This window comes from Gavialis gangeticus, unplaced genomic scaffold (assembly GCF_001723915.1).
Source record: "Gavialis gangeticus isolate Ggan-Ray unplaced genomic scaffold, GavGan_comp1, whole genome shotgun sequence".
Classification (NCBI taxonomy): domain Eukaryota; kingdom Metazoa; phylum Chordata; order Crocodylia; family Gavialidae; genus Gavialis; species Gavialis gangeticus.
The window spans coordinates 148,341,471-148,362,526 of NW_017729025.1; the positions used below are offsets into that span (position 1 = coordinate 148,341,471).

Consider the following 21,056-nt stretch of genomic DNA (forward strand, 5'->3'; position numbering starts at 1 on the left):
TTCCTTTGGAAAAGAAGCTGGGAAGGTGTCAAAGGGAATAAAAACTCCACTTCCCTTCAGTTTTCCTGCAGCTCACGCTCCCCAGATTAAGGTAGAACTTGAATATAAAGCAGAATAGCTATTTCTAGTTAAACTTCTTATGTGGACACTTTCACAAGTTACAAAAGACACTATATTTTGAAACATCCTTATCTGATACCTCATGCAATAAGGGCCCAATCAGGGCAGTATAGCAATTTTCACTTCTGTCTGCACCTTTTTATTTTAAAATAGGGATGCCTTATTCCAAAGAAGTTTGATCCACGTTAAAGAAGGAGGTATTTTTTTATCCTGGGGCAAGTGCGCCCACAGAGGGAATTAATCAGGAATAGCTAATCTGGAATAATATCAGAATAAACAAATCCTCAGACACTAAATCCAATCCCTAATCAGTGTGTTAGAATATACGATCTTCATTATTATCCTATACAGGCTCAGGGAGCAAGAAGCAGTGAGTATATTACTTCTGTTGTATTACATCATGGCATGTTAGAGCTCCTACCATTGAGTTGGCACCTCATAGCATAGCATCTACTGCTAAACCATTAATCACTGAGACATAATCATGTTAGCTCTACTCGCAGACAGCATTGGCTCAGGGAGCCTCCAGCACTAATGCAGCACAGCTACATGACCTTTGGGACACTAGAGCATGGAAAGGGAAGAGGAAAGACAAGTCAGGTCCACCATGACCTTCCAGGAGCCATCCATCATTCTTTCTTTCCCCCTCACAATCAACTGGGAGTGAGAGTAAATAAGAAGAAAGGCTGAGGGTATGTGTGTAAGAAATTTAATAAGGGGATGAGACTGTGATCCTGCGACTTAGTTTGGTGAGTAGTTGCTAGTTGTCCTACTGACCAGAATTATTTTTATTTGTAATATGGCAGCATGAAGACATTCCTGGGCCCATCATGTGGGACGGTCTCCTTACACATAATAAAAGGTAGTCCTTGGCACAAAGAGTTTCCTCTCTAAAGAGATAAGACTGGGAACAGACCTCAGCTCTCCCAACCCCTCGCTCGACACATATGCACTGTCTCTTCGCTGAATCAGCCATGTAAATAACTGCTTAACTGTGCAAAAAGGTCATATGTTGACCCATACTGCCCAAGCAAGAAGTAAATGGAGTGTGGTAGGGGCAGAAATAACTATGTTAGAGTGCCAGTCGTCACACAAGGACCTTTTGAGTGTATCCTAGTGGGCAGGGAACAGGATCAGCACTCAGAAGACTTAGGTCCAATTCTTGGTTCTACCATGGGTTTGGTGGGTGATATTTCATAGATTTCATAGACGTTAGTGCTGGAAGGGACCTCGGGAGATCATTGGGTCCAGCCCCCTGCCCAAAAGGCAGGAAGTCAGATAGGGTCAAAGGATTCCAGCAAGATAAGCATCCACATGTTTCTTAAAAGTGTCCAGAGTAGGTGCTTGCATCACCTCTGAGGGGGTGTCTATTCCAGGCCTCGGGGCCTTGGACAGTAAAGAAGCTTTTCCTTATGTCCAGCCTAAAATGGTCTTGCAGGAGTTTGTGACCGTTGGACCTTGTCATCCCTTGGGGCGCTCTGGTGAACAGGCATTCCCCCAGATCCTGATGCACACCCCTTATGTACTTATAGGCTGCTATGAAGTCACCCCCGAGCCTACGCTTCTCCAGGCTGAAGAGTCCCCTAGCTTGAAGCCTGTCTTCATAAGGTCTGTTCTCTTGCCCTCTGATCATGTGCATGGCTGTCCTCTGGACTCTTTCAAGCTTCTCCATGTCCTTCTTGAATTGTGGAGCCCAGAATTGGATGCAGTACTCCAGCTGCAGCCTCACCAATGCCGAGTACAGCAGGAGGATGACATCCGGGGTTTTGCTTGAGATGCATCAGTAGATGCAAGCCAGAGTTTTGTTCGCTTTGCCAGCATTGGTGGTTTATGTTCATTTTGTGGTCAATCATGACCCCCAAGTCTCTTTCAGTCATGGTGCTAGTGAGTGTATCACTGCTGAGGCTATAGGTGTGATATGGGTTTTTTTCCCCATGAGGTGAAGCACCTTGCATTTCTCCGTATTGAATGCCATCAGATTTTCATCCACCCACTTTGCAAGCCTATCAAGGTCAGCCTGGATCACCAGCCTATCCTCAAGCATAGACATTCTTCCCCAGAGTTTGGTGTTGTTAGCAAACGTAGCCAGTCTGCTTCTGACACCAGTGTCCAGATCATTTATGAAGACATTAAGGAGTACAGGTCTGAGAACAGAGCCTTGGGGGACACCACTGGTCACTGAGTGCCGTTTTGAGTCGGTTCTATCAACTACTACTCTCTGGGTCCCACCTCAGCTAAGTTGCTTCCTTTTTCTGTGCCTCAGTTCCCCTTTGGTGACGTGGAGCAGTGGTATTAACCTCCTTTGCAAAGCACTTTGAAATCTACTGATGAATAGACTGAGGTGGTTTTATTATGTCTGCACAATAGGCAAGGACCTTCCCTCAGAGTAGGCATGTTGGCTGCTGGCCATTCAATAATCAAGGCAATGCAGGAGAAGCACCTCCCAAGGAATTGTATCCATAAATGCTGGGCCAGATTGGTATGACAAACACTGCAAAGTATAAGCCTATTTACCTTGGCTCCCAGCAGCCACTCAAATTGAATGCGAGTAAGTCTCTGTTTAATTAGCAAATGCAACTGAATATTGTCTGCCACACTCTGCTACTCAGCACAGGGACAAGTAACATGCACAGCCTCATCTTAATGAGAAATTACCTTTACACTTCCCTTAGCTGAGCTTTTGTTAAGAATATTTCATAATGGTAATAAATGCACACAGAACTATTGTGCCTTCAAAGCGATTCACAAACCTTAACTAATGATTTCATTACATTCAAGGCTATTATTATTTTAATTTCAGTATAATAATTCCTAGAGGGCCCAAAGGAATACAAAGCCCTATTATGTTAGGCATTGTATAGACATATATTAAGAGCCAGTCCCTGCCCTTGTGTCTGATCCAAAGCCCATTGAAGTTAGTGAGAATGTTGTCATTAACTACAATAGACTTTGGATTATACCCCCAAAGAGCACAGGCAGACAAAGGAACTATTTTTATCCCCATGTTACAGAAGGGGAACATAAACAGAGAGAGATTGAGTGATTTTCCAATGATTGCCTTGGAAGTCTGTGGCAGAGATCTAGAGATCCTGCCCTGAACAGGGAGCTGGACTAGACGACCTCATGAGGTTCCTTCCATACCCTACTTTCCTATGATCTAGGCCTAGTTTTTCAACCCTAAGATCATCCTTCCTCATAACATTAATGACTGTGAAATGAAACAATGTGCAAGTGTCGTATGATAGTTCTGAGATGATATATTCCCGCCCCCTACTCCTCAGGCCCATACTGTTCTGATTGGACATTTATCTGGGATCTCTCTGATTTCTGATCCATGCTTCATTGGCTTGTCCCACTGCCAGAGCTAGAGAAATCCACATGGGCTCTGCTGCCTGGTTGTACATCCGAACAGAGTTGTCGCCTGCTTGTGGTTGCGCCTGCTGTGAGCACTGCCTCCATGTTTTTCAGATAGAGATTCACTATTCATAGTGCTAGAGCAGTTGGGAAACCAAGCACCGAAAGCAGATGAGAGACAGTTTAGGATAGGAAATGAAGAGAGAAAATGTGTGCAGTGAAGACTGCAAGGGACATTTAGGCAGAAAGAGGGGAAGATGGGAGATAGGTAGGGAACTGGTGATTGATACCTTTGATCGTTCTAAAAGTGCCATCCAATCACAAATATTTTGCTGCTGAACAGGTTTGATGTGCATAGGCAGGACCGAATCTGAAGTCTGCTGGCTCCACCATTGCTATTATTTTCTACATTCCTTCTAAAGAAGACATTGCCCAACTTCTCTAAGAATACTATAATCTCAGGAGCATGCTTGCTCCAGCAAACACATCATTTTATGCCCAGCAGGTCACCCAGGAATGCTAGTCAGCCCAGAAGGTGTGTGTGTACTCAGATTAATGTTTTGGCGTGTGTACACACAAAGGTGGAGAACAGGTATGATCAGCATCTCCTTCCCACTGATTGCTAATTGCATGGCAACGCTCCTGGTTTATCAGCTGTCGCTGGAGGGCAGCAGCAAATACCCTGAAGGCACCTCCTGAGGGAGACTCCCTGACAGTCTAATTATTTAACAATGCAGAGACCTGGCTTTTGATACTGTTCCCCTCCCAGTTTCTTCTCTAGCCCGCAGGCTCCATTAACCCCCATGGACCAGATCCTCAAGTTGTATTAAGCAGCATAGGCCCATGAAAGCAGGGCTCAGCAGGTGTACGCTCTTATCTTTTCTTTAGCTGTATGGAATTTGTATTACTATGATGTACAGAAAACCTGTCTCCCATGCTTGTTGATGAAAGCAAATGACCCCCCATCCAGTTAAGACACTGCCAACTGGTTCACCAAGTCTTTTTTTGGTAAAAGAGAAACAATAGCAAACAGCCTGCAAGCAGATTAAAGAACTGCCAAGAGTATGTGAGATTGACAATGGCTGTAATTCCCCTTTTGCCTTCAGGCACAGGCATGAATGAGTCAGTGACTAGCAAATGCAGAGCCACCCTGCACCCTCCAGAGTAGGAAGGTGGCTGAGATGGTTTCTATGGAGCTGCTTCCTGTTTATCCCATTCTGTTTATATATTTGTAGCACTTGTGATCTAACAATAGATAATACTAGGAGTGCCATCTGAAAGGAAGACTTTCCAGATGGTCCAAGGGTCACCCTTTCCTAGCCCGTCTGCCCCTTCCCCCAGAACAGGCCACATTCCTGGAGTCCAAGCCATGTACTCTACTTTGCTTGGAAAACCTTCAGAGAACAACCATAGGATCGAGTAATCACACTCTCAAAGGTTAAGATAAAACAGATAGGGTGGTAAGTGTGCTCCTTGAGCCACCACCATATCAAGAAAGGTTGTCACTCTCCCTGTCCAAGTCTGGTCCTAGGGAAAGAAGTGACTCAGACCACCAAGGCTATACCACCCTGGTCTGCCAGATGCCTACAGAAACTCTTCAGTATGAGTTACTAGGCAAAGAGAACAGCACAGTATCATAGGATAGTAGGGCTGGAAGGGACCTCAGAAGGTCATCTAGCCTAACCCCCAGCATCTATCATTATAACACTGAAGATCACACAGGCTGAAGAGTAAACATCCTTTTCTTCTTACTTTGTTACTGGGCAAGGACACCCCTTCTTCCCCCATTATTACTTCTCACACGCACACTTTTGAGGTAGGATGCATGTGTCTGAACTGTTAGCAGAGATGAATGAAGTTATGTCAACAAGAAGCCAGCCATGAATGTCCCAACGCTTAATCTAAGCCAGTGCTACAGTAGATCACATCATGCCATTATTCAGGCTTCTAAAAGCACATTAGCAGAACCACTCTAAAAGGAGAGAAACAGCACTGCTGACCAGTCTGTGTCAAAATTAGGAAAATTAGGTCATGAAGACAGCCAACAGAATAACCCACTAAGGATAAGGATATAATAACTCTATAGAAGTCTGGTTTCCCCTTCAGGGGCTGAGAGGTAAGACCCGTTTAAGTTGTGCAGAAAGTTAGGAAATGGACTTGATTTGACTACCATCTGTTTCAGTTTGATGATGTGATCTATTGATGACTAAATTAAATTTCACTCCTATTTCATTCACTTCCTGTCTCCATGTCAACCTTAACCTTAATTTGATAACTATGTTGCTTAATTTGTAGTTTAACAGAAGCCAGCAATTAGCCTTAGCAAGAAGTCAAAATGATTTTGCTTTCTTGTTTACTAATTTCTAATAAAACCTCAAAACAGCAAAAGTCCAGTTTTTCTTTCAAAACCACAATTGCATGAGTACAATGGTAATTTAGCTAAGAGACACTAGGCTTAGTTTTATAAGTTCTTCTCTTTGTCCCCCTCATTAGCATGGCATCATCAAAACAAATGGCAAGAATTCTGACCCGTACAGGGACAGATCATCAGCTGGCATCTGTTAGCATGACATTCATTTGAACAGTGCTGTGTAAATTAGCACCAGAAGAGAGCCAGTGCCTATGTGATATACATTACGAGCTGTATGACCATATTCTGTTCAGTTATTCACATGCAGCCCTATTGAAATCAAGATGTGTTCGCTTAACAGATAGGGTTTTGCCTTTGTGCAGACTGTTCACTTTCCTGAATTCCCATTCAAATAAAAAAAGGAAAAAAAATCACAGACACATTTTACTTCCCTGTGCTCACTCCTTAAGCTTCAAACCCCAGGAGCCCAGTTCTCCTATGACATGCGAATAGCCACCACTGACTTCAGTCAGGTACTTCCATCAGCTAATAGAAGTATCTTCCCTAGTGTTTTGCACTGAATTATTATCGAACACTTCTGTAAGACAAAGCTAACAGAGATTCTGCTCTCCTGATTACAGCCTGTACCATGATCAGGTAGTAGTAAGTCTTCAGGATTTATGAGGTACCAGTACACCCTTCTATCTTGCTTAAATGAAATTGGACTGGGGAGAAAGGTATCTCTGCGTCTGGGAGAAACTAATACCCAGTTGCGACCATCTGCTTTAGCTGCAGCATTTCCAGCAGTGTTTCACAGCAGACCACATGGAAGTCAAGTGTGGGAACCAAGCAAGCCACATGGAAACAGGCCCATTTCAGCAATGGGGGAAGAACTTTTTATACCTAGGCCGTCAGAGTGGATTCCAGATTCACACTGAGGGGTACCCACCAAAACCTCAGGTCCCACACATAGTGCAGGTGCAGGTAGGTATGAAGAAAGCGGCTGCTCTCCTTCTCCAAACCAGAGTACAAAGTGACGGACCTTCTGAACAACTTACACTGTACCTGATCCTCTGCCTGCGTAAATCAATGTAGATCTCTGATGGACCTTCACAGAGCTATGCTGGCTTAGACTAGCAGTAGGTCTGGCTTAGAGGTAGTATCTGCTAACCTATCCAAGCAGGAGAATGGCAAGTTTGAGCAAGGAAGCATCAACCCAACAAGGATGATTCCTTCCTATATGAAAAATTTACCAGCCTGCAGCTAGGTAGCAGCCACTCAAAAAGTAACTTGAGATGGCTGGATGTTGCAGAGTATGATCTGCCCTTATCATTATTTCAACTCCTTTCAGAAGAAGTTGCAAACCTTTCTTTTTTATCAAATGAGTATATGGGCTGGTTGGGTAATTCTGATTCAGCAGATATATGATCAGTTGTCAGCTCTATCACAGACTTCCTGTGTGATCTTAGGCAAGTCACACAACTTCTGCACCTCTGATGCAGACACAATCATTCTCCCACCAGTTAGCAGATTTCTGTTTAGATTCTAGACTCTGCAGGACTGGATCCATATCATCTTTTGTGACTCTACAGCACCTTGAACTACTGGGTCTGAATCTCACCTGGGGCCTCTGGAATACAAATAATTAACAGTGATGGTGGAATAAATGCTTGTGTACCAGACACCATTAAGCAAATAGTTCAGAATATAGAGCTCTCAGACTGAAATCCATAATTCTGCATATTTGCACAGGACAGGAATATAGCAGGTTGGTGGTTTGTCCAGTCAGAAAATTGTGAATTTGAAGGCTGAATATCTGCTACAAAACCATTCATGAATGGGTTATAGAACAAAACTTCCTTGGAGTAATTACTCAGTGAATCAGTGTAATAATGAATAAACTGAAGAAATTTGCAATTTGTTCACAGACACTTCACAATGGGGAAAGGAGAGGAAATAAATAATAGATGATGACTTCTTTTCCAAGCTGCTCTAGTGACTGCAGTGTGTCTGCTAGGCTGTGCACTGTGTTATGGCCTAATGAATCATATCACATCACAAAATTAGCTAAATCAAGCCCTGTTCACCATCATGGGATTTAATTTTCCATGTAAAGCCCTCCACTCTTCTGCACCTGCCAACTGATTTGTGCCATTTTGGCAATACAAAGCAGCTTTAGTACTAGTTTCATGGGCCCCTGAGTGATCTCTCTTGCCTACAGGGGATGTTCAGGGGAACAAACTACCACAGCCATTCCTACACTGTTCCCTAACTCTTCGGCAGGTGAAAGTAGGGAAAGGAAGATTTCTAGGTGCTGGAAAAATATTAGTGCCGTGGTCAGATGACACAAAGCAAACATCAAGTGGCTTATTTGAGCTGTACGTCTCTTTGCACTCGTTCCCCACTTCCTGATTTGTGTGCTGTGTACCACTGACCAGCCCAGAATACTCACACTGACTAGGCCAGATCTACCACCAGTAAAATACTGTGTAGCTCCAATCTGTAATGATGTTGATTTACAGTAGCACGTGGCCCCATTGTGTTTAAAATACTGAGTGAAACAGAGCATTGTGCCACACCAAATATTCTTAAGTATTCCCCAAAAATGACCAATCATATAGTCCTTCACTATTATTTATTAGGTGGATGTGCCACCCTACCCCAAAAAAGGCTCAGGGTAGCTTACCATAGAAACCAAGTAAAATATTGCAATAAGGAAGTACAATGAAACAACCCTCCCCAAAACCCCTCTAAATTCCAGAGCATACCTTACTGCTCCCCCTGCCGCTGATCAATAAGGTAGTGTTTCCCTCCCATCCCAGGCAAACACACCTTGCTTTCTAATGCACATTCCTTGTCTCCCACATTAGCCTTTACCAAATGTGCAATTCCCTAATCCTGGAGGTGGCGGGTGTTTGGGATGGAACCTTCAACAGCAAAATCCTATCAACTGGACATGGATGCTCCACATTTTTCACTGAAGTCAGGATTAGAACCAACCTTCTTACCCAAAAATGCCCTTCCCTGGCCCTCGGCAGAGTCTTCTGCACTGAGTAGCTGTTGCCTTTCCTACGCAAGAGAGGTCTGTAGTTCAGCAGGGTTTTCCCTGCTGTACATTGCCTGTATGGGATGATCAGAACAGCAAGCATTACATTAGCAAGCACTAGTTGTATTCAAAGATTTCATAGTCATTAGGGCTGGAAGGGACCTCACAAGATCATTGAATCCAGCCCCCCACCCCAGGGGCAGGAAGTCAGCGAGGGACAAAGGATCCCAGCAAGATAAGAGTCCAAATGTGACTTCAGAGTCATTTCACCTCTGTACCTCCTCAACTTGCCTCTTCTACTCCACTGTGCAATGCATTTGATTGGAGACAGAACTAATAGAGAGAACATTTTTCTGACCTCCATGTTGGGCAGTAAACAACTCAGCTTATCTCACAGCTTGCTGTGACAGAGCTAAAGCTAACAAAACTCCAGTTGCCAAGAAGTCCCTCAAGCTATCCCCTAAAGCAGTTGGTTCTCAACCTTTTTTTGACCCAAGGTATGCCTGGATAGACTCAAGGCACCCCTCAGTTACTGCCAGCTCTTAGTTTTAACTCTTTTTTTTTTACTTCAGAAAAATAGCAGAACCATTTTTTCTATTGTAGAGAATGCAGAAAGACCACCCCTATGGATTTCTATTTGAAATCTCTGGGTTCATCTTGTGAATCATGTTTGCAAACATTTTATGCTGCAAATTTGAAAAGATCTCAAGGCACCCCAAGTTGCACGGTACCCTGGTTGGGAATCACTGCCCTAATGGATAGGAAACAAGCATACGAATGAGTTACGCAAGCCCCAGGGCACAGGGCCAATCACATGGGATAAAGGTTGGCTTTATTCTGGGATATCAAAGAAGACAGACACCCATTATCACTTAAGGAGATGCATCAGACCTCATGGCCAGACTCCAGTTACTGTTTGGACAAAATTCAACACTCAGAGTGGAATCTGGCTCGTCATGTTGTACCACATAAGCAATTTGGGGCTCTATACGGGGAAGGAAACTACTTACCTGTTTCCAGCTTCTTGTCTTCCCTCCTCGGTGGTAGATAACCCCACTCTCCCTGACTGTAGGGTCTCCTCTCCCTACCTCTGAACCTGAAAAGAGAATATTATCGTGGGAGACTCCAGTCTACAGTGGTGGTGCAGTTAGCAGTGGGGATCAGCTCCTTTCTCTGTACATTAGAGCCCAAACAGGAAATTCTTCTTTATTAGCTGAGAAACCAAAATGATTGGAACAGCTATGGGAGGCCCCACCTCAGGCTTTAAACTATTCACCTGCACACACACAAAAAAGAAGGCAGCAACTGAGGGAACTCCCAGTTGCACCAGGAAGCAAAAAATAAAAATAAAAATCAGGCACTGTGTATGGGAACAAGCTACCAGGTTTAAGAAGCTGGAAGCCACATGTCTCTTCACTGTGCTGTTTGCATCAGGGACATCTAAAGTAGGAAGCTTAATTTATTTCACTATGTAATGTTCCTCCCAACCATGTAATGCTCCTTCTACCCATCTACTCTGTACTTCTACTCTGTACTTCTTCCCACCCAACTCCTCTGCCTTCTGTGACAGCTGCTTGCTACATGCTTCTTCTCAGTGGAAAAAATTTGGGGGCGGGAATTATTGGCAGCAGCCCTGCAGTCAGTATTTGTCCACAATTCCTTCTGCTGGAAGAAGTTGGAGCTGTGGTAAATTTTGGGCTGAATTCCTACATTGACTGTTGATGGGAGCCTGACTGTGGGCCAGATCTGTCTGGTCTCCCTGATCCATCCACTTTGCACAAAAAGGGACAGCAAGATGAGTCCAGTGTGGAAGCTTATTCCTTCAGGACTTTCCTTAGAAAAGCAACATGTGCTCACAATTAGCTTTTTCTTTTTAAATCCTCTTTTCTGAGTCAAGGTTAAGGGTGTGGAGTTTGATCGTACTTTTAAGGTGTTGCACTCCTCAGGTCTGATACCATCAGAATCAGTTCATCTGATCCTCCTTGTCCTTCTGCTGCCACACAAGCTTACTCGCACAGCTCATAAAGATACTGAGCAAAATGCAACAGCAGCAGCAGCAACAACAAAATGCAATGACCTAATATCATATCAGACTTATGCATTATCTTAAAGGAGGGCGTTTCCTTTCTCTGTCAACTTTATTCTGTATATCAAATGACAAATGCCTCACTGAATTGTATAGTGTTAGAGAAAACAGCCTATTGCAAACAGGACTCTAATCATTAACTCTATATCATAATAACCATGGAGTTCACTAAAACTTTGGACAGCAAGTTATCAGGTAGGATGTAGAAAATTTCACAGCGGCAAACCTGCTGAAGGTTTTCCCCTACTTCAGGGGTGCTATGGGCAGAACAGCTGTGTCCCAAGTTTAGATATGTTTTCCTGGCCCAAACAGAGTAAGTCAAGCTGATGTGATAGTTCTCTGTCATGTCCTGCAACAGGCTTGAGCTATGGATTTCAGAGCCTGTTGTCTCCCATTCCCTCTGGTTCTCACTGCTACACATTTGCATTTTCACAGACCTGCATTTCTCATATCAGCTTATCAAAGAAGCCAATTATGAGCACAATCTGGCTTGCGTAACAACTTGTGCTCCAGCTTTGTCCCCTTTTGTATACAAGGACAACACCTGTCTGTGTGCAGTCCAGTGTTTCAGACACCTGAATACTAGACTGCCAGTAAATGTGTCGTCACAGAAACTACACAAAGTGCAGTTGCCAAGGGCTGAAATGAGGATGGAATAATCACCTCTAGAAATGACCACCTACAGCCACTGAACCTCCCTATGTTTTAGATTCAGGGTAAATATCACTCAGGACCCAAGGCCTTCTCTTGGCAGTTCACCAAACAGCTAATAGCCTGCCGGATTGGCCCATTTTTAAGTAGGTTTGGTATCTTTGCATCTTATACCATCTTCACTGGTGTGCCTCTTAGTAAATCACAAGATATGGCCCTATATGTACCACAGGAAAATCTTCCTGAGACTCAAGACGTGCTGCACGTAGAAATAAATGTCTAATTGAGTTTATTTCAAATACACAGATCCACAGAAGTTTAGGGCTGAAAGGGACCTTGTGAGATTATCAGCTGCAGCCCCCCTGCTCTGGGCAGGAAAGACTGCTGGAGCCAAATAACCCCAGCAAGGTGTGCGTCCAGTCTCCTTTTGAAGATCTCCAGCGTAGGTGCCTGCACCACCCCTGCTGGGAGTCTATCCCAGAGTCTGGTCACACGAACTGTGAAGAAGTTTTTCCCTATAACCAGTCTGAAACCTTCTTCTAGGAGTTTATGACCGTTGCTCCTGGTTTTTCCCTGGCGCGCTTTGGTGAGTAGTTGTTTGCTTAGCTCTTGATGCTCTCCCCTGATATATTTGTAAGCTGTCACCAAATCCCCCCAAAGTCTTCTCTTTTCTAGGCTGAACAGTTCCATATCTGTCAGCTTTTCCTCATATGCCCTGCTCTTCAGGCCTCTAATCTTATGAGTGGCTCTTATCTGGACTCTCTCAAGTTTCTCCACTTCCTTCTTAAAGTGCGGTGCCCAGAACCGGATGCAGTACTCCGGCTGCAGCCTCACCAGTGCCATGTAGAGTGAGAGAATAACTTCCTTAAGTTTTGCTTGAGATGCCTCAGTTGATGCATGCCAGCATGTTGTTTGCTCTGCTAACGGTAGCATTACGCTGGTGGCTCATATTAATTTTATGGTCAGTTATGACCTCCAGGTCCCTTTGGACATGGTGCTAGCATAGCACCACTGAGCCTGTAAATTTGTTGCAGATTTTTCCTCCCCAGATGGAGCACTATATACTTGTTAGTGTTGAACAACATCTGGTTCTGGTCCGCCCATTTAACTAACCTGTCTAGGTCCACCTGGATCGTCAGCCTACCCTGAAGCATGGCTGCACTTCCCCACAGCTTAGTGTCATCAGCAAACTTTCCCAGTATGCAAACTTACCCCCACATCTCTATCCTTAATGAAGATGTTGAAAAGCACTGGTCCAAGTCCTGAACCCTGGGGGACCTCACTAGCTACCTTCCACCAGGTTGACAGATTCGTCTATTAGTACTCTTTGGGTCCAAGCGCACAGCCAGTTTCCCACCCATCTGACCATTGAATTGTTGAGTCCATAGTTCCCTAGTTTTATCTTAAGAGCCTCATGGGACACCAAGTCAAAGGCCTTCCTAAAGTCCAAGTAAATTACGCTGACCTCATCTCCCTTATCCAGGTGGTGAGTAACCTGGTTGTAGAGGGAGATGAGGTTAGTCAGACATCACCTACCCAGGACAAAACCATGCTGACTGTTATTCAGAATTTTGCCTTCTACTAGCTTATTGCATACGGACTCCTTGAGAAATTGTTTGAGGATTTTTCCTGGGATTGAGGTCAGGCTGATCAGCTTATAGTTCCCTGGGTCCTCTCTCCTCCCCTTCTTGAAGATGGGCACAACATTGGCCCTCTTCCAGTTTTCTGGGACCTCTCCTGAGTGCCTCTCCATAAAATTGTTTATAAATATTGGAGTGGCACAAACTGGATTAGGTTAGAACAACTGTGATAAAGTCCAGAAGGCCTGTGGTAAAGCCATAGACTGGCATAACAGCAGGTTGAAGGAGTTTAAAAAATGGCAGAAAGAGTTTTGTGTGCAGAAGTGTCAGGTTGTGAATTGATTAATTAGTGTCAATGGAATGAGGCTGCCACCCCTTGGTGGACATTATTTATCGGAGGCACTGAATGGACAGACTCAAAGAAACAATTTTCACCATGGCTGCCATCACCCACATCATCTCCCTGGCTCCACCATGACACCATTGGGCTTCCATCATACTAATCTTGAAAGTCATCATCCCCAGGCCAAGTGGGAGAAAGAAAGTCAGCTCACATTGCCACCTACCCCAGTTTTGACAAAAACCTAAACAGACATTGGACTCCGGTTCTTCCCATCTTCTTCTCCCTTCTATCTCATTTCTTTTCCCCACCAAACTTCTTCACTTTTCTGTCTTTCACCTTTTGTCTATCATGGCACCAAGTTTCGTGTTTTGTCTATCATGGCACAAATAAAAGCAATGTCATACCAGGATCGGTGTAGAGGGACCCAGGCCAAGTGGCTATACCGGGGTTAGGCCCAGGTGCTGCATGCTCAATGAGTGTCTACTTCCCTTGTTTTTGTATCTTTCCTGCCATGACTTGGTATAACTAAAGAAGATGTCAGGAGGTGGTACCTGACAATCTAGGGTTCACTGAGATGGTGTGTGTCACCTTGTCCAAGAGTCTTCTGTGGGGCTCCACCTCCCCTATACCTCACCCCTTTCCACTCGAATGTTCTGTCAGTGATCAGAGTAGGTACCTGGTCTCACTAGGCATCTGGATTTGGTTGTTAGGCAGAAGGGTCAGCGATGAAAGGAAGTGTTGTCCCGCAGGCTTGTCACTTTTCCTCTGGACAGGCTGCGAGTCCACTGCTTGCAGATCATGCCAGCAGTCAATGCCCCAGTAAGTGTGGGGCTTGGTTGGGTCTCGCTACAGTCAGGTTGCATAAAAGTTTGTCAGGTCTTGATCAGGTACTTGATTATATTATATGCTGGGCCTGTGCCTCTCCGAAAGAGAAGTTGCAATGGAAAAAAATCAGCACCAGAAATAGAAACAGCATTTTCTATTTTTGCTGTTCTTTCCTCTCTGCTTTTATATGACTCTCATTTTGTCTTAAAAGACTGCAGACTCTAACTAAAAATAGCAACATGAACAGTTTCAAACTATCTAAATTCAATTTTCTCTGTTTGGTTGGTGTCATTTTTAATTTCACCTGAAAGATTGTCTAAGTATTTCTCCATAAAAGGCTTCATACAACTAATGGAGCAGGAATAACATTTGTAACAATGAAAGCCTTATTTAATATTTCAATATTTTGAGCAGTTTAACTAATTTGCCTTACTTTCCTGTGACTTAAGTACAGTGGGTTTAATGACAGTGTGGAAGATCTCACCGTGCCATGAAAATCAAAGATGCAGTTCCTCTAATAGTCCCCTTTGTGTGTTTCTGCCACGCCTTGTATGAAAAGAAAAGAACCAAAGGAAGATATAATCTTGCGAGGTACATCTGATGCTAAATCCTGCAACTTAGCAGGATTCACAAGGCCCAACCATCCCCTTACCTTGTCCTTACCACTCCAAATGTTTCAGTGCAAATCAATTGCACATTTCCTATCTCATTAACTCTTCCTTACAGGGGTCATATATAAATATACTGCCTTACTTTATGTCCAGGCAACAGGTCCTCTGCTATGGGGCTTCCTATCAAGTTCTCTGCCCCACAAGTCCCAAATATAAAGTCACACAATCCCATCCCACCCCCGCCAAGGGAAGGAATATCATGGGCCAGAGCCCAGCATCTCTGAACTCACTCGCTCAATCATCATCTTTTTCTTTTTCCAGGTACTGGGCTCGCACTCACTGGCCTCGAGCACCGTCAGCTTTTCTTCATCCCTGCTCTCAGGTAAGTCTATCTAAGATGGAATGCTCTGCTGATCTCCAGTCAGTCAAGCAAAACACTGCATCTCTGTGCAATTCCACGAGCCCTTATTCATGCTGCTCTCCTCACTGGGGAAAATAATCATTTGACTGTCCCGGGTTTTAACTTCCAGCAGGATGAGCTGGGGATCTGGATATAGCTCCCTATTTGCTGCCCTGCCATCTCCTCCAGCTGGTCATTTTAATTGTCATCCAGGGACTCCTGCCCAGCTTTTCCTCCATCCAGTCTCACTGCCATGGCAAGTTTCTCTTTCCGTGCTGTTCCTTTGGCTTTTTGTGACAGGGTATACTTATTGCCCTGTCACAGGCAGTCATTACCATGAGAGTCAGCCAGGGATTACAGACACAAGAGCTCAAATGAACTGGTTAAAGTTCATAACAGTGAGCAAGGGGCTTATTAATATTTGATCCCTTGCTGGGCCCAAGACACTCTCCTATCAATGTGACAGGATCAGGTTTTCCTCCTCTCATTCCTCACCCATCAAATCATACCACTATCACAAAAAAATATTCTACATCAGGGAGCTGTCATCTCTCTGACGTGTGCTATAAAGGGTTATTAAAGTCCAAAAGACAGCATCAAGTCACACTGCATGCTGTAGAACATTATGTGGTTCTGCTCTGCTCTCCTATGTAAAAAGATGAGAATGAGCTGCACAGCTTGGGATGGGGACTGTAGGCAGGCTAGATTGAAGCATCATCAATACCAGAGAGTCATAGCTTGGAAAAAATATGCCCTGGGCAGACTTCTGTCATCCTTCCCTCCCCCTCCTTCCCCCTACTGGGCAATCTCATGGAGTACAAGGCATTCCAGGAATCAAAACTCTCTTGACTGGCAGTGGAGTTTGCTGCTGCCAGGGGAAAACCTTCACCCTATTTTTTTTTGCCACTGAAGCCTATGTCCAAAGGGTAAGAAAAAATGCTAAGTCTGGCAGCAAAGAACGGAAGACAGTTCTCCACCCCCCTCCCTCTCAAAGGGCAAACTCCACTGCTGCTCTATAGAACTACTGTTCCCAGAATGCCTTGCACTGTATGAGACACATTGCCTGTGCCTGGATTGTACATTGTCTTTGCCTTGATTGCTTTTCCCTAGAGCTGGAAAGTGCAGGCAGAGCGAGGCAAGGCAGCAGATAGCCAGCAAGGAAGCAGGCTGCAGCAAGTAGTCCTGACATGAGGCACGTTCTACCCCATCCTTCTAGCACCCCTCCAGTTAGGTGGCAGCTGGGGCATGTGCCTTGCTCACTCAGCCCATCTTACACTACTGCGATATTGTGTTTCATTGAAGGTGTTTTCCTCTTGTGGCACATGAAAGGAAGTTACCCTAAAGTGTACCTCAGTCATCACTGAAACACCATATGGCCACAAAAACATGTACAGGTGTAAAATCCAGGGAGAAAGCAACCTGCTGACAGGCAAGGTTCCTGCTAAGCTGCGCATGTGCATGGCCTTGCACAATAAAATATCTTGCTGTGCAGTAACTTTTTAATGCCATGCACCCACCTGGAGAGGAGCTGGGCTGCGGCTTCCTGGAAACCCAGAGCATGGTGGAAGCACTGGGGCCAGTGCGGGACATTTACCGGTGGTAAGTTACCGCTTGAGTGCGCTCCACTCCTCACTACACCAACATCCTCGTGGGGAGGGAAAGCGATGTGGGGCAGGTAGCAGCTCCTCCCCGAGGCAAAGCAGGAGCAGGGACGGAGGATGGGACTGGGACAGAGCTAGGCACTGGGTGGGCTCTGCCAGCTCTGGGGAACTGCTCCGCTCCCCAGCCTCTTCAGGCGAGCTTCGCCTCGAGCCCCAATCCCATGTGCCTCCTCGCTGCCTGGTCCGCCCAGCAGCGGGATGCACATGGCACCACACCGCTTTCAAAGGCTGCAGCGAGGCACGGGGGTGGGGAGCAGGCAAAGCGCAGCTCCCACCTGCCCTTGCTTTACTTTAAAAAGTGATTTTCACCTTAAAAAGGTTGAAGACCACTGTCCTATGATTTCCATAAAGGCTTTACATTCAGTCTAGTAGAGGATGGATTAGGGGTTTATCCAAAGGGCACAGAAAAGTGACTATTCTGTCCTTATGGTAGTGTAGATTAGCACCTTATAAACTAACCAAAGTAGACATATCTACATCTATGGAGATGCATAAATATATACTTCAGTTAATCTATAAGGTGCAAATCTACCTTACCTTCTACTTGACTTCAGGCTAACTAGATTTCTCTGTTCTCTCTTTCCCAGCAGCCATGGGATACAAAGTGGGAATTAGAGCAACTCTGAAGCTTCCCTAACCAGTCCAGGGAAATGGACCCCCACACAGTCCAAGAAAACATGCAAGGCAAAAGGCAGCTTGAAGATGCCTTTGTCTTGTCTGTCCCACAAGCACAGGCATGGAAGAAAGGAAAATTGTGCTTACTATTGGTTTACTAGATATATTAAAATACTTCTTCAGGATGAACCAGTTAGTTTTAGGTAGCAGCAATTAAAAATTTTATTGGATTTTAATATATATTACAAATATAGGTTTTCCTCACTTTATGTGGGTTTTGTATGTGTGAATTTGCTGATATGCAATGACCCTTTCTATACCAAAATTTCAGTATATGTGAGGTCTGGAGTCAGCTGCTTTGTGCAGTGCGTTGTGGGAGTGATGCCATAGGTGGAGGAAGAAAAAACTTATCTGACTGAGGGGCTGACCCAGCTGGTGGTGCCTGGGCCGGGCTGCAATGCTCCTGCAGCCCGGCACCCTGGGAGCTGTGAGCCATGAAGCCATCCAGCACCAGTGCCCGCAGCCACTGCTCAGGGCAGCTGGTGCCTGTACTTCTGGAGCTGCAGCTGCCCCAGGAACAGCGCAACACAATGTTTGTAAGTAGTAGAAATGGGTCTGGGGGTCAGTACAGTCAAAGTCTTGGAACGTATCCCTATTTGTTACACTGTAAAATGGGTTCCTTTTATGAGAATTCGAGTTATGCGCCAGTTTCCAGGAACACATGTACAGCATAAAATTAGGGAAATCTGTGTGTGTGTGTCTGTGTGCGTGTCCCTTATCTTTGTAATATGGAGCTAGCCATCATACAAAGATTAAAGAACGACTCTGCTCAAGACTCCTTTCAGGTTGAGGAATATTAAGATCTCCATGAGTAAAGCAACTCAGAAACAGCATTTCAGTGATGACCAAGGTAGATCTTAGTGTAAATAGGCAACAAGGAGAAAACCTCATCCTGAAACACCAGACCGGTACTCTGTAATCCAGCCTGGCTGCACTCACTGTCTCAAGCTTTTCAACAGCAGGCAACGACCTGGTGAGGGGTCTGCGGGTACTCGACCACCTGGGCGACAGTGATCATCGCCTGCTGGAATTCACCGTCCAGCGCAGGGTGGGGAAAGCCAGCAGCAAGGCAGAGGTCCTTGACTTCAGGAGGGCTGACTACTGTCAGCTAAAAAGGTTAGTAGGAGAGGCATTGGGGTCTCAGAGCTTCAATGAGATGGGAGTCCAAGACGGGTGGTTGTTCCTCAAGGAGACGATCCTCCGAGCTCAAAGGGAGTCAGTCCCAATGTGCGCCAAGAGGGACAGGAGTGCTAAGAAGCTCCCATGGCTCGACAAAGGCATCCAAGGATGCCTGAGGGCAAAAAAGGAGGTGTAAAAACAGCGGAAGCAAGGGACTATCACCAGGGAGAATTAGACCTCCATTGCTCGGGACTGCAGGGAGGCGGTTAGGAAGGCCAAGGCAGAGATGGAGCGAGGGCTAGTGACCAGAATTAAGGATAATAAAAAGTCCTTTTTCAAATACATGGGAAGTAAGAAGGCACCAGGTAACATGGGGCCCCCTGCAGGACAGGCTTGGCAATCTGGTGATTGCGGCAAACAAAAAAGCTGACCTCTTTAACGAATTCTTTGCCTCCATATTTCTGAACAGGGACCAGAACATCTCCCCCACTAGAATTACGGACGGACTCCATATGGAGGCACCGCCATGCCTAGGGTCAGAGACAACCTAGTTAGGGGACTTTTGTTGGGGCTGGACATGTTTAAATCAGTAGGTCCAGATGCTCTTCACCCGAGGGTACTGAGGGAATTGGCGGAGGTCAGAGCCGGGCCCCTGGCATGACTCTATGAGCATTCGTGGGGCACTGACCAGGTACCAGAGGATTGGAAAAGGGCCAATGTGGTCCCCATTTACAAGAAGGGGAGAAAGGAGGACCCCGGCAATTATAGGCCAGTCAGTCTTACCTCAGTCCTTGGGAAGACCTTTGAGAAAATTATGAAGGAGCACATCGACAAGGGCCCAGCAGGGGAGGTAATGCGTAGGGGTAACTAACATGGGTTCATTCAGTGCAGCCTGCCTGACTAACTTGGTTTCTTTTTATGATCAGGTCACAAAGTCCCTAGACGAGGGTGTCGGGGTGGATGTCATCTTCCTGGACTTTAAGAGGGCCTTTGGCATGGTTTCTCACCACATTCTCTTAAAAAAGCTTGGTGACTGCAGCATTGATGCCTACACAGTCAGATGGCTGGCAAATTGACTAGATGGTTGCACCCAGAGAGTGGTGGTGGATGGGTCATTTTCGACCTGGAGGGATGTGGGCAACGGAGTCCCCCAGGGCTTAGTCTTGGGGCCTGTACTGTTCAACATCTTTATCAGTGATCTGGATGTGGGTGTGCAAAGCATGCTGTCCAGGTTCGCTGACGACACCAAGATGTGGGGCGAGGTGGGCATGCTGGGGGGGAGGGACAGAATCCAGCTAGATCTAGACAGGTTACAGAGGTGGGTGGATGAGAAGAGGATGGAATTCAACACAGACAAGTGCAAGGTGCTGCATCTAGGGAGAAGGAACCAGCAACACACCTACAGGCTGGGGAACCCCCTTCTTGTCAACACAGTGGCAGAAAGGGATCTTGGAATCATTGTTGGCTCCAGGATCAACATGAGCTGCCAATGCAAGGAAGCGGTCAGTAAGGCTAACCGCACCTTGTCGTGCATCTACAGATGCATCACAAGCAGGTCCAGGGAGGAGATCCTTCCCTTCTATGCGGTGTTGGTCAGGCTGCAGTTGGAGTACTGCATCCAGTTCTGGATGCCACACTTCAAGAGGGATGTGACTAGCATTAAGAGGGCCACTCGCATGGTCAAGGGGCAGTGGGGCAGGCCCTACAAAGAGAGGTTGAAGGACCTGAATCTATTCAGCCTCCACAAGAGATGGCTGAGAGGGGATCTGGTGGCCCTTTACAAACTCACCATGGGGTACCAGCGGGAACTGGGGCAGGCTCTGCTTCCCCAGGCACCACTGGGGATTACTAGGAATAACGGCCATGAATTGTTAGAGAGAAGGTTCAGGCTGGACATCAGGAGACATTACTTTACAGTTAGGGCTGCCAGGCTCTGGAATGGGCACCCAAGGGAGGTGGTGCTCTCTCCTACCTTGGGGGTCTTCAAGAGGAGGCTGGACAGATATCTGGCTGGGGGGTGATATGACCCCATCACCCATTCCTGCCCAGAGCAGGGGGTCGGACCTGATGATCTGTTTAGGTCCCTTCTGACCCTAAGTACTATGATACTATGAACTCACTCGCATCTCTGTGGGCACATCTACACGTTCATTAATGCACCATAATTACGGCGCATTAGGTTTAATACCTATAATAAAAGGTACTAACTTAATGCACCGTAATCGGTGTTACTGC

At 45.7% G+C, this 21,056-nt stretch overlaps 1 protein-coding gene across 1 annotated transcript in view; it reads left to right on the forward strand.

Moving 5' to 3' along the window:
- The first annotated feature begins 15,316 nt into the window (after positions 1-15,316).
- LOC109299181 (cytosolic 5'-nucleotidase 1A-like) overlaps positions 15,317-21,056 on the forward strand; it is a 33,835-nt gene continuing 28,095 nt past the window's right edge. The window contains exon 1 of the mRNA XM_019519746.1: positions 15,317-15,348. The gene's annotated coding sequence lies outside the window, so the exon portion shown is untranslated. The remainder of the gene's footprint in view (positions 15,349-21,056) is intronic.